The sequence below is a fragment of the Magnolia sinica genome, chromosome 14, assembly GCF_029962835.1.
Source record: "Magnolia sinica isolate HGM2019 chromosome 14, MsV1, whole genome shotgun sequence".
In the NCBI taxonomy this organism is placed as follows: Eukaryota; Viridiplantae; Streptophyta; class Magnoliopsida; order Magnoliales; family Magnoliaceae; genus Magnolia; species Magnolia sinica.
Window position 1 is genome coordinate 80,048,465 of NC_080586.1, and position 12,826 is coordinate 80,061,290.

The following is a 12,826-nucleotide window of genomic DNA, read 5'->3' on the forward strand; positions in this document are numbered from 1 at the left end:
CAGTGGCTCATCCTCCGGTATTTTTACCGGTTGCATTATCTTGTTATCGACCTCTTTTCTACTTCTCAAGGTAATGATGGCCTTAGCTTGTTCATGATGTCGTAGTTCACTTGGATTTGAGTCTCCAATGAAATGTGTGTTTCGAGGGTTTGGCACAGGTTGAGAAGGAAGGGTGCTTTTTTCCCTAGCATTTAGTTGAGTCTCAATCCTAGCCACAGCTGTCTTTAATTCCTGATTTGATTGGATTAGAGACTGATTCATTTGAGCTTGAGAGTTCATGAATGTGGTCAATGCATCCTCCACAGATGATCGCTTTGGTGGGGGCACATATGGTGCATTGTTAGGTGCCCCAAAGAAGTTATTTTGTGGAGGCATTTGAGGTGCATTGGGCACATTAATTTGTGGTCCATTCCTCCAACTAAGATTAGGATGGTTACGCCAATTTGGATTATACGTGTTTCCCAATGGTTGCATAACTGACCTTTGGTAATTATTTATAGCATTTGCTTGATCATGCTCATGCGTGATATTTTGTACAACTGAGATTATTGGACAATCCTTTGTGTCATGGTCTGTACCACCACAAATGCTACAAAAATTACCTAAGGAAGTGTTTGCTTTAACCATATCAACCTTCCTAATTTCCAAGGCTTCGACCTTTCTAGCCAATGCAGTGAATTTTGCATTAAGGTCGTCTTCCTCTCTTAGGACATACATTCCCGCTTTCTCTCTAGGAATGGGTTTAGTTTGGCCTGATTTAGCAAAGACATCCCATGTCTGCGTATTCTCTGCTAACATATCTAAAAAATCCCAAGCCTCATTATGATCTTTGTCAAGAAAGGTTCCACCACACATCATCTCTATGAACTGACGGGTATCCATGGTGAGCCCCTTTCGGAAAGCATCAATCACGTGCCATGGTTCATAACCATGATGTGGACAAGTAATTAGAATGTCTTTGAAGCGCTCCCAAGCTTGAAAAAATAGTTCATTCCCCTTTTGGGAGAATGACATGATTTCTTGTTTTAATGCATTTGTTTTGTGCTCGGGAAAGAACTTTTTCAAAAATTCTCTACTTAAGGCTTGCCATGAAGTGATGATATTAGGTCTTAGAGAGTTGAGTCATGCTTTGGCCCGATCCTTTAGAGAAAATGAGAATAACCTAAGCTTAAGTACATCCCTATTGCCATTGTTTACTTGTAACATTACAATTACTTCCTCAAAGTCCTTGAGGTGCAAGTAGGGGCTTTTAGAATCTAAGCCATGAAATTTAGGAATTAATTGAATCACACCTGGTTTAAAATCAATGTTCCCTGTGTGAGCAGGGAACACTATACAAGATGGTAAAGTTGATCTCTCAGGGTGTAAATGTTCACGTAAAGTCCATGGTTGATTTAACACATTCCTATGAACTTCATTTTCATCCTCAAGAGGAGGATTATTTTGATTTATAGTTGGATCTGGCAGATTTGGATTTGGATTATCAACTAGGTCTACCATGGAATCCAAGTGATGTTGAGTGCCTCTTTTAAGTGAATGATCAAGGCCTGGAACTAGTCCCCCTTCAGAGGAGAGTCGATTGTTTTGATCCCTACTCCAACGGGACATAAACCATCCACACCACACAACAAATACCACTAATCCAAATAGCAAGTATGATACTTAAAATAAAAATAAAAACTTAAATCAACAACCCAAGTGGCAGGGCCAACCATGAGGGTTCAGTCCATAAAGCAAAATAAATAAATAAATAAATAAAAGTAAAACTAATGCATAAATTAAACTATGCTAATCTGGAAAATAGATTCAGTGGATGATCTTTGTGATCAAACAACAACTATAGGACAACCATAGCACTTGGGTGATAAAATCCCAAGCAGGGCAACCTTATGTCATAGTTAGTGCTTGAAAGACCCAACTGAATTTATTTTCAAAGAAAAAGAAAAGAAGAAAGAAAAATAAATAAAATAAAATCTACAGAAAATCTGGAGGGTTTAGAAGAAAACTTACCTTAGCTATCTTGCACAGATCTGATCTATCTCAGTCTCTCCCCGGCAACGGCGCCAAAAACTTGATTGCTTGCCTCCAAGTGCAGAGGTTCATAAGTAATATCTTGTGAATACAAGGTCGATCCCACAGGGAGATGAATTGCGAGAAGAAAAAAAATCAAATGCAAAACAAACTAAGTAATAAAAATTAATCTGATGATTTGATTTTGGGATTTTTGAATGGATGTAATTCAACTGAATAAAAAAACACCCAAGCTTCAAAGTTCCACACATAGGTTAATGTTCCAAAATCATGATGGCTTGGATAACACAACTAGGATCTGAGCACTATGGTCAGCCTAATCGAAAAATAAAACACTTTAAATATTTTAATAAATGATATACAAGATTAGAAAATAATGGATTTGCACCATTGACATATATTCTCAAGCGCCAGTGATTTTAAGTATTCAATATCTATAGGATAATGAATATCAAAGAAATATAACAGGTTGAGAACATCTCCTATCTAGGAAATTTGATTAATCTAGGGTAAGCCTATCCATCAATGTGGATCTCATATGATGGAAGCATATGGATCTTACAAGAGGATAAAAAATAAAACCTAAATAATAGATAACATGCATACACCATTATTTTCATCATTAAAATAATCAATCATCATAATCTTAAAGAAATAATAAACCTATGTGCTTCCCTTCTAGCTTGGGCTAGAAGGAACTTAGAAAAACATAATTAAATTGTAGAAATAAAAAGCAACAAGAAAGAAAGAAGAAAAAAAATACAAATAGAAAGGATCTAAAATAAAAAAACAACTTATAAAGCTTTAATAAAACTAAAAACTCTTAAAAAACCCCCAAATATTGCTCTTGAATGCTTTGAATGATGTTTAAGAATGCCCTAGGAGGCCCTATTTATAAGTAGGGAACTCCAATTTTCGTACAAATTTGAAAACCCTAGAAAATGCCTCAAATACACGTATTTTTTTAAAATAGACTTCTCGCTGCATAGTTCATTTAAAACAGACTTCTTGCTGCGCAGTTTTCTAAAATAAACTTCACAGCTTTATAATACACTTTTTCAGGACGATTTCAGGATTCTTCGCTTCAAATCTTCGATTCTCTTCATTCCTCACTGGGTTTTCTTGGATCTTTGGCATGTGAATTCTTCAATCTTGATCTCCTAAGATCCATCCCTTGACTTAGTGATTTTTGAGCATCAAATTCTTACTTTTTAATACCCTTTTTCAATCCAAGCTCTTAAATTCACCTTGCAACACATACATGAGTAAAATAGAATATTAAGATGATTTATGTTCATAAAACCAAGATATAAATGGGGAAAATTAAGCAATATTTGAGTCTCAACACCAATCCGCTTTCATTTTCATTTGGGATTCAGTGCCACATTGAGCAGTGAGACTCACTACTGAAGTGATGTCACCTATTTATATGAGTCTCACTATGATGTATATTTTGTATCCACACCGTTCATCCATTTGGAGAGATCATTTTAGGGCATGAGCTAAAGAATGAATCAGATCCAAAACTCAGGTGGACCCCACTACAGAAAACGGTGGAGAGAGTCACGCCCACCATTTGTTACGACTGAATCCAATCCAAGCCTCGTCACTTTGTCCACTGAACCCCGTCACTTTATCTACTGAACCCTGTCACTTTGCACTGCAACCTCGTCACTTTGTCTAGTGAACCCCGTCACTTTGTACTGCAACCCCGTCACTTTGTACTACAACCCTGTCACTTTATCTACTGAACCTCGTCACTTTGTACTGCAACCCTGTCACTTTATCTACCGAACCCGGTCACTTTGTGCTACAACTCCGTCACTTTGTTTACTGAACCCCGTAACTTTGCACTCCAACATCATCACTTTGTCTATTGTACCCCGTCACTTTATGCTATAACCCCGTCACTTTGTCTACTATACCCTATCACACTGTGCTATAACCCCGTCACTTTGTCTACTGTACCCCATCACTTTGTGCTGCAACCTCGTCACTTTATCTACTGCACCTCGTCACTTTGTACTACAACCTCGTCACTTTGTCTACTGTACCCCGTCACTTTGTACCGCAACCCCATCACTTTACTTTGTCTACTAAACCCCGTCACTTTGTACTTCAACCCCATCACTTTGTCTACTGAACCCTGTCACTTTGTGCTGCAACCTCGTCACTTTGTTTACTGTACCTCGTCACTTTGTACTGCAACCCCTTCACTTTATCTACTGAACCCGTCACTTTGTACTGCAACCCCGTCATTTTGTCTACTGAACCCCATCACTTTGTACTGCAACATCATCACTTTGTCTACTGTACCCCGTTACTTTGTGCTGCAACCCCGTCACTTTGTCTACTGTACCCTGTCACTTTGTGCTGCAAGCTCGTCACTTTGTCTACTGTACCCTGTTACTTTGTACTGTAACCCCGTCACTTTGTCTACTGAACCCCGCCACTTTGTACTACAACCTCATCACTTTGTCTATTGAACCCCGTCACTTTGTTCTGCAACTCCGTCACTTTGTCTACTGAACCCCGTTACTTTGTACTGCAATATCATCACTTTGTCTACTATACCCCGTCACTTTGTGTTGCAATCCCATCACTTTGTCTACTGTACCCCGTCACTTTGTATTGCAACCTCGTTACTTTGTCTACTATACCCCGTTACTTTGTACTGCAACCCCGACACTTTGTCTACTGAACCCCGTCACTTTGTACTGCAACATCATCACTTTGTCTGTTGTACCCCGTCACTTTGTCTACTGTACCCCGTCACTTTGTGCTACAATCTCGTCACTTTGTCTAGTGAACTCCGTCACTTTGTACTACAACCTCGTCACTTTGTCTACTGAACCCCATTACTTTGTACTGCAACCTCGTCACTTTGTCTACTGTACCCCTTCACTTTGTACTGCAACCCTGTTACTTTGTCTAACGAACCCCATCACTTTGTACTGCAACCTCGTCACTTTGTCTACTATACCCCATCACTTTGTGCTACAACCTCATCACTTTGTCTACTGAACCCCGTCACTTTATACTGCAACCTCATCATTTTGTGCTACAACCCGGTCACTTTGTGCTGCAACCTATCACTTTGTCAAATGAACCCCTCACTTTGTATATTGAAACTCCGCCATTTTATTTGACAAGCCGCTACTTTATCTAGTGAAATCATCTCACTTTGCACAGTAGTATCGTCACTTTGTCTAGTGGAATCAAGTCACTTTATTCAAAAACTCATCATTTTATCAAGCAAAACCCTATTTTCCGAGAATCTGTAACTTTATCTAATGGAACCCTATTTTCTTTGTCTCATTTAACTTTATTACTTTGTCTAGTGGAATCATGTTGCTTTGTCGGGTAACCTCGTCACTTTGTTTAATATAACCCTGTCACTTCGTCTAATAACCTCATCACTTTGTCCAATGAATCCCGTCATTTTGTCGGTGGCCCTACATGATTTATGGTCCACGTTGAATTGTGCCCTATATAATGTCGGTTAGAGGTGGGCATCGAGTCAATTCAAACCGAGTTAGGGCCGATCCGACTCGATTCAGTTTTGAAATAGGCCTGACCCGAACTCGACCTGACTCGGTACGGAGTCTAAAATGCCTAACCGGATCCAAGTCCGGGTCTATCCTAGACTAATTCGGACTGAATCTGACCCGATCACAAGTACCGATTTAGGTCAAGTCTTAAAATAATATGAGAGAATGGATGAATGGAGTAGATATACAACGCATAGATCAAGGTGGGCCCACGGTGAGGATCCTATCAACATCACTTATCCTGAGCCGCAACTAATATTCATTGCTAATCAAGGAGATTTTGTAAATATATTTTTTTATCTTATAAAATTGTCGTGAGATGACATGACCTAATTAAATTTTAGAAGAAAGAAATTAGAGGCGGATTAGCTACCGACACATTGAGTAGCTAGACTCGCTACTAAAGTGACACCACCAAGTTCTGTGGGGCCCACCATGATGTACGTGTTGTATCCACATTGAACATCCATTTGGAGAGATCATTTTAGGGCATGATCAGAAGAATGAGGTAGATCCAAAGCTGGAGGGAACCCCACCATAGAAAATAGTGAGGAGAGTGACGTCCACCGTTGAAGCCTTCCTAAGGTCCACCATGATTTTTATTTGAGATATAACCTGTTCATAAGTTAACATAAATATTAAAGAAGTGGAAACACAAATATCAGCTTGATCTTAAACTTTTGTGGCCCTTCGAAGTTTTTAATGGTGAACGTACTCTCTTCACTGTTTTTTGTGGAGGGGTCCACTCGAGTTTTGGATCTGATTCATTCTTTGGCTCATGCCTTAAAATGATCTCTCCCAATGAATGGGCAGTGTGGATACAAAACATACATCATGGTGGGACCGACATAACTACGTGACATCACTTTAATAGCGAGTCTCGCTACTCAACCTGTGCACTGAATCCCTAAATGAAAACTTAAATAAAAATCACAATGGACCTTAAGTTAACATAGACATTAAAGAAGGGAAAACACAAATATCAGCTTGATGGAAAACTTTTGTGACCCTTTGAAGTTTTTAATGGCGAGCATGACTCTCTCCACTGTTTCTGTGTTAGGGTCCACTTGAGTTTTGGATCCGATTCATTTTATGGCTCATGCCCTAAAACGATTTCTCTAAATGGATGGATGGTGTGGATACAAAACATACATCATGGTGGGTCCCACATAACTAGGTGACATCACTTTAGTAGCAGTCTCGCTACTTAATCTGTGCGTTGAATCCTTAAATAGAAGGTAGCTGATTGCGGGAACGGATTGGCTACTCCCCCTGCCACCGGCCCGGTGGCTAGTGGTTATCCATTTTTACATATAATTTTAGTGCTTTATCCAAAAAATAAAATTAGAGGTATATAAATCTCAGATGAACCACACCATACGAAAACAATAGTGATTGGATATCCACCATTAAAATCCTCCTAACGCCCACTGTACTGTATATATGACATCCAATCTTTTAATTAGGTCATACAAGCCTAGATGAAAGGAAAAAACAAAGATCAGCTTGATTCAAAACTTTTATGGCCCTAAAATGGTTTTTTATGGTCGACGCTCATTCAACATTGTTTCCTGTAATGTGGTCCACTTGAGATTGTGATATACCTCGTTCTTTTTCTCAGACCATAAAATGATCTGGAAAAATAGATGAACGGCATGGATGAAACACATACATCATGTTGGGGGCCACGAAGCACCGACCACCAGCCATTGGCTGGTGGCAGGGGGAATAGCCAATCTATTTCCGCTGATTGCGTGGTAACTTACTGTATCAGCGTACTCCATGGAGTCCACCATGATTTTATGTATTTTATCCGCTCCGTCCATAAATTTTACCAGATAATTTTAGGGCTTGAGACTAAAAATAAAGCATATACAATTTTCAAGTGGACCACACCATAGGAAACAATTGAATTGAATGTTTACCATTGAAAATTTCTCAGGGCTACAAAATTTTTGGATCAAGCTTATATTTGTGTTTTCTCTTCATCCATGCCTTTATGATCTTATGAATTGGTTGGATGACAAATAAACATCACTGTGAGGCCTAGCAAGGTTTCAACAGTGGAAATCATTATCCCCACTGTTTACAGCGGTATGATCCACCCCTTAAATTAGATGGAAAAATGGATGGACGGCCTGGATAGACAACATACATACAAGATGGACCCAACTACGGTGAGAGCAAGAGCTTACCGTAATCAGTATGCAATCCAATTTCCAAGCGAAACCGTTTTAATATATTTAACAGCGTTATACTTTTTTTGAAATATATTTTTTTAATATATTTAAAAAATCTGATGACGTGGCACTTATAGTGACGTTGACCAATGAAAACGCTGGAGGCGGGGAGTTCCTGCCTCCAGGAAACAGCCGCACCCTATATATAAATGCTCACTTGATTTAGTCTTACTTTAATTATTTTAATCTTTGAAATGTGGCCCCATAAAATGTTATGGACATTGAATTTGGATGGTGGAGAAACCATCTTAAAATTGTTAGTTCTGGTTTTAGGCGGAGTAGACTCATTTTTTGGCCACTTGATGATTTAACTTGCCTAGTTTTTGAGCAAGACTATCCTACCATGGGGTCTAATGTAATGATTGTCTTACACCTCACTAATATGTGTGTGATGATGGCATAGTTGATATCATTTTCCTTTTCAACTTCACCCTTACATGAATATACACAATAGAAGTTCTAACAAATTTTCCCAACATTTGCTTGTGGATTCCAGAGAATGAAATTCCAGGTTTGAAAAATATTATTGGCAGAATCAATTTCTCAAGGAATTCAATTTTGTGATTGAATCTTTGTGGTGTTGGAATACTCTACAACACATGTTTTAATTAGCAAGTGTGTGAGACACTCGATCTCTATTCGGCCCACCGTAATGTCTATAGAAAATCTACTCTGCATGTCAATCTAATTACTTCATTTTCACCGTACATAACAAAAATAGACTATTCCAAGGCTCTGGTAGGTCACATCATATGATAATATAAAATGAGTGTGATGTGGCCTAATTGAAATTTGGATGAGACTGAGTTTTGCATCATCTCTTCGTCCATGTTAGGATCACCAGATGAACGGGTTTGATGGAATATTAAAAATATGGTGGCCAAAGGAAGGCTGCTATGGTGGGTGTCCTCACCCCCTCATTTTGTGTGGTGCGGCCAACCAGTTTTTTATTTTACCTGGTTATTGGGCTCAGGTCCAATAAGAAGCGTAGAAATTGATGGACACACGGACATCTTGATGGGCTCATAGAGCCCAAGTTGCGTGCTATGTTGTAGAGGATTTTAGTTCCATGACATGGAAGAACTAGTAGAGTATGAATATTGGTGCAGCCATCTCTCTCTCTCCATATGGGAGGGTGATGTATAAATCTAGAACATCCATGTAGTTAAAAGCATTGTAGATTTAAGATATTTCTGAAATATATGTAATTGAATCTAGTTTCTTACAAGTGGCCTTCAAATAGATTGTAAGAGGAGAAAAAGATTAACCATCAAGATATAGGCATGCAGGAAAGTGATGATAAGGGCTTAGTTGGATATCACCAAATAAGTTATTTTTTGTACTTAACAGTAGTAGATAAGTAATTTATTTGAGAAAAATAAATTTGGTTTATGATTAATTATAAATTACTTACTCCCTTTAGTTCAATAAGTAGAAATCAAGATAAGCTATTTGAGGCACCCCCTAAGGGACTGACCTTATTGTTTAATCTCTAATATATATGACAAGACTATCAAAGCATGCGTGTGTATTCCACAGAATTAGTTTTTGGAGAGTTCTAAACTTCATATTTTCTTCAGTTGGTAGCTTCCAAAATGCAAATTTCTTCTCTAGTTTCCCATATCCAGTTCTGGTCCCAACCGCATATGGGTCTAGATCGGGCCTAAAAAAGATCTCCAAGTCGGGTAGGGGCCTTATTTTAAAGTGGACCCAGGCCTACAAAAATTTCTATTGCCCAAGCAGAGGTTGCAATGGGCGAGGCTTGTGTGGGCGCGGATTGGATACTGACAAGGTCAGTAGCCAAATCGGCACACCCACGTGACATCACCAAGCTCTGTGGACCCCACCATGATGAATGTGTTGTATCCATACCATCCAACCATTTGTAGAGATCTTTTTATGGCATTACAAAGAGAATGAGATAGATCTAAATTTCAAGCGGACCCCACCATAGAAAATAGTGAGGACAGTGACATCCACCATTCAAAACTTCTTAGGGGCCACAGTATTTTCCAATCAAGCTGATATTTTTGTTTTCACTTCATCTATCTCTATGTTAACTTATGAATAGGTTGGATCTCAAAAATACATCACGGTGGGCCCTATAAATGTTTCAACGGTGGGTGTGACTGCTCCCACAGTTTTCTGTGGTGGGTCCACTTGAAATTTAGATCTATCTCATTCTCTTTGTAAGGCCATAAAACGATCTCTACAAATGGTTGGACGGTATGGATACAACGCATGCATCATGGCGAGGTCCACAGAGCTTGGTGACGTCACTTCAGTAGCAATTTGGCTACTGACCTTGTCAGTATCCAATCCGGCGCCCGGTTTATGTCAGGCCAAGCTAGGCCCAGCCAACCCAACACGTAAGACCCAGAGCTTGTCTTGCATGGGCCTATTACATGCACCCATTTAAGCCCAGAAGAATTGGTTGCCCGAGCCTGCCCAGACTCGCCCCGCCCGACCAGAAATTGATAAAATCCTTATTTCTCACTTGAATATTTTGTATCCATCCGCTGATCAAGTGGGCCACACATGCACAAAGAAGTAGACATTTTAAAGGAATGAAACCAATGGTCTATATTTAAGATGGATCCATGCCATATTTGTAATATATATATATATATATATATATATATATATATATATATATATATATATATATAGATATTTGTAATATATATATTAATACATGTACGTACGGTGGAAGTCTTAATTGGGGCCTACTTGATGAACTGATTGAATCTTGAACACGTATGACACGTTGACACATGTGCCACCCCATCATAATCATAGATGAATAACTAGCATTTTGATTTATTCACTTCTTTCCATGCTCCGCAGGAGTAGATGAAATAGACATAGAAATGAAAACACAGGAGGTTACCGTAAGAGCCATGGCCATCCGTCGGACTGGGAAGGCAGCCGAGCCATGGCCATTCCCAGCTTACTCCCATTATTCATCATTTTATAAATACCCGGCCCACATAGCTAACCACTGTTACGAACGGTCCAGCAACGATGTGGCGAGTATACACACTTTCTTTCATACTCCAGCGACCAACTCAGTGGCTGTGGCATCTGATGAAGCTGTGGCATCCCTTTTCAGCTATGAAAATCCACATGCGTGCACCATCATGTGATCATGTGGTTTTATTTTATTTTTAATTTTTAATTTTTATTAAATGTTCAATGGATAAGGTTGTATTGTTTTGTTATTGAGAAGTGATCCAGTGGTTCGTATCATTATAAGTTACCGTGCTCCTTGTATTGGAAGATGTTGATAGTCTGACTGATCGATCAATCTATGCTGTCCGTTAGTCTAGTATTCATTTCAAGGTCTACAATGCAAAAAAATCACACTTGTTGGATGATTCAATCCATACTTGCCCTTTTTTCAATTTATATCCATCTGTTTGCAGGCCATTGGTGCAATGGTTAGGATTGATTGATAATAGTGATTGTTTAGAAAAATAAGCAATCTAAATTGTTGATTAGACCTATTCTTATGTAAACAATCACAACTGTCCATTTTTTAAGTTGTTGATGGATGCTTAGAATTGTCTGAACATTATGAAATTTCTATGGTAGCCTGCAAAATTTGTGATGGGCCTGATGGATGGTACAGATCGAGTATTCAAATTATACAAGGGTCCCAACACAACTAGGAGCACTATAATTTATAGCGCTCGGGATTATTCGTCTTTTGTTACTCCATGGGCTTTGTACATTTGGCTTTAGCAATAAAGTTGGGGAGTGAGGGTATTTGCGAGGTTGTGTAGGGGTATTTTTGTCATTAATGAACTATCAACGTCTCTATTCAGATGACAGCTCGATCAATGATTCCTGACTGTCCATCAGGTCCAACACACATTTTCATGAGATACAATCAACCACTCCTGACCATAGACTCGTCCGAGTCGACTCCGGCTCGGCCTCGAGTCACCACCGATTCAGCCAGTTTGGCTGATTTACCACCGAATTGCCACATGACTCAAGACCGTACGAGTCAGGTTGAATCGTCGAGTCTTTGAGAAGTTTAAGTGGTTTGAAAGAGGAAGCTCTCGTGACAAGAAGAAAGTCAAATGAACGTGGTAGCAAACTAAACAATTACCTAAGAAGCAAATCTTGAGGCTGATCAACATCAAGGGGTGACAAATTTGCTGGTTGGGTATGCAGTAAGACATAGGTCACTTAAAGAAAGATTGTTAGAAAATGAAAAATAAAAATTTGAAGGATTTGGATTTGAGCAATGACAGGCAACTTTCTGAATCCAAGAATGAAACCAATTAGGTAGAGGTGTTAACATCAGCGTCGATTAAAGATGATGCGTTGATGATAGGCTCTAACTTAACTTTTTATCAAAATTAGATACTTGATAGTGGAAACACTCATCACAAGTGTTCTCATTAGTACGTATGAAATCACATGAGGGTGGTGTTGTATCGATAGGAAATGACTTAATTAGTAAAACGGTTGGAATTGGTTTGGTTGCATTGAAGATGTATATTTGATGGAAATGACTTAATATAGAGCTTTCAGGGTAAGTTGTATTAGGGTCAAACGGGAGTTATGAATTTTGAAAAGAGGATTGTTCTTACAAAGAGGGTTTCAAAAGAGGAGTTTTCTTCTTGAAGGCTTGAATTTAGGGAATTTTGTTGTATTCTTGAAGATTTATTAATAGCATTGTAATGTTTATCTTTTTAACCTTTGAATACATGGGATTTTGTTATATTCTTAAAGAAGTTACTTGATTTTTATTTTTTTTGTAATCTCTCCTTAATATAGTGGATTATTTTTTCGCCAAATTGTCCATGAATGTATCTCAAGTGGTGAACCATGTATGTGTGGTTATGTTTTAAAATTTTTTCTATTATCGTCATTTTATTTATTACACACATGATTGTCACATATTCCGTGTGCCATTATAATCAAATAGGCGCTTGATTTTAGTAATGTGTTGCTTGGGTGGTGATTTTAGTTGCATTAAGTGATCAGTGA

At 38.6% G+C, this 12,826-nt stretch overlaps 1 non-coding gene across 1 annotated transcript; it reads left to right on the forward strand.

Annotated features, from left to right (window-relative positions):
* The first annotated feature begins 925 nt into the window (after positions 1–925).
* LOC131226523 (small nucleolar RNA R71) lies at positions 926–1,028 on the forward strand. Its single transcript, XR_009161899.1, has one exon. It is a non-coding gene; the product is annotated as a small nucleolar RNA R71 (small nucleolar RNA).
* Positions 1,029–12,826: the final 11,798 nt, after the last annotated feature.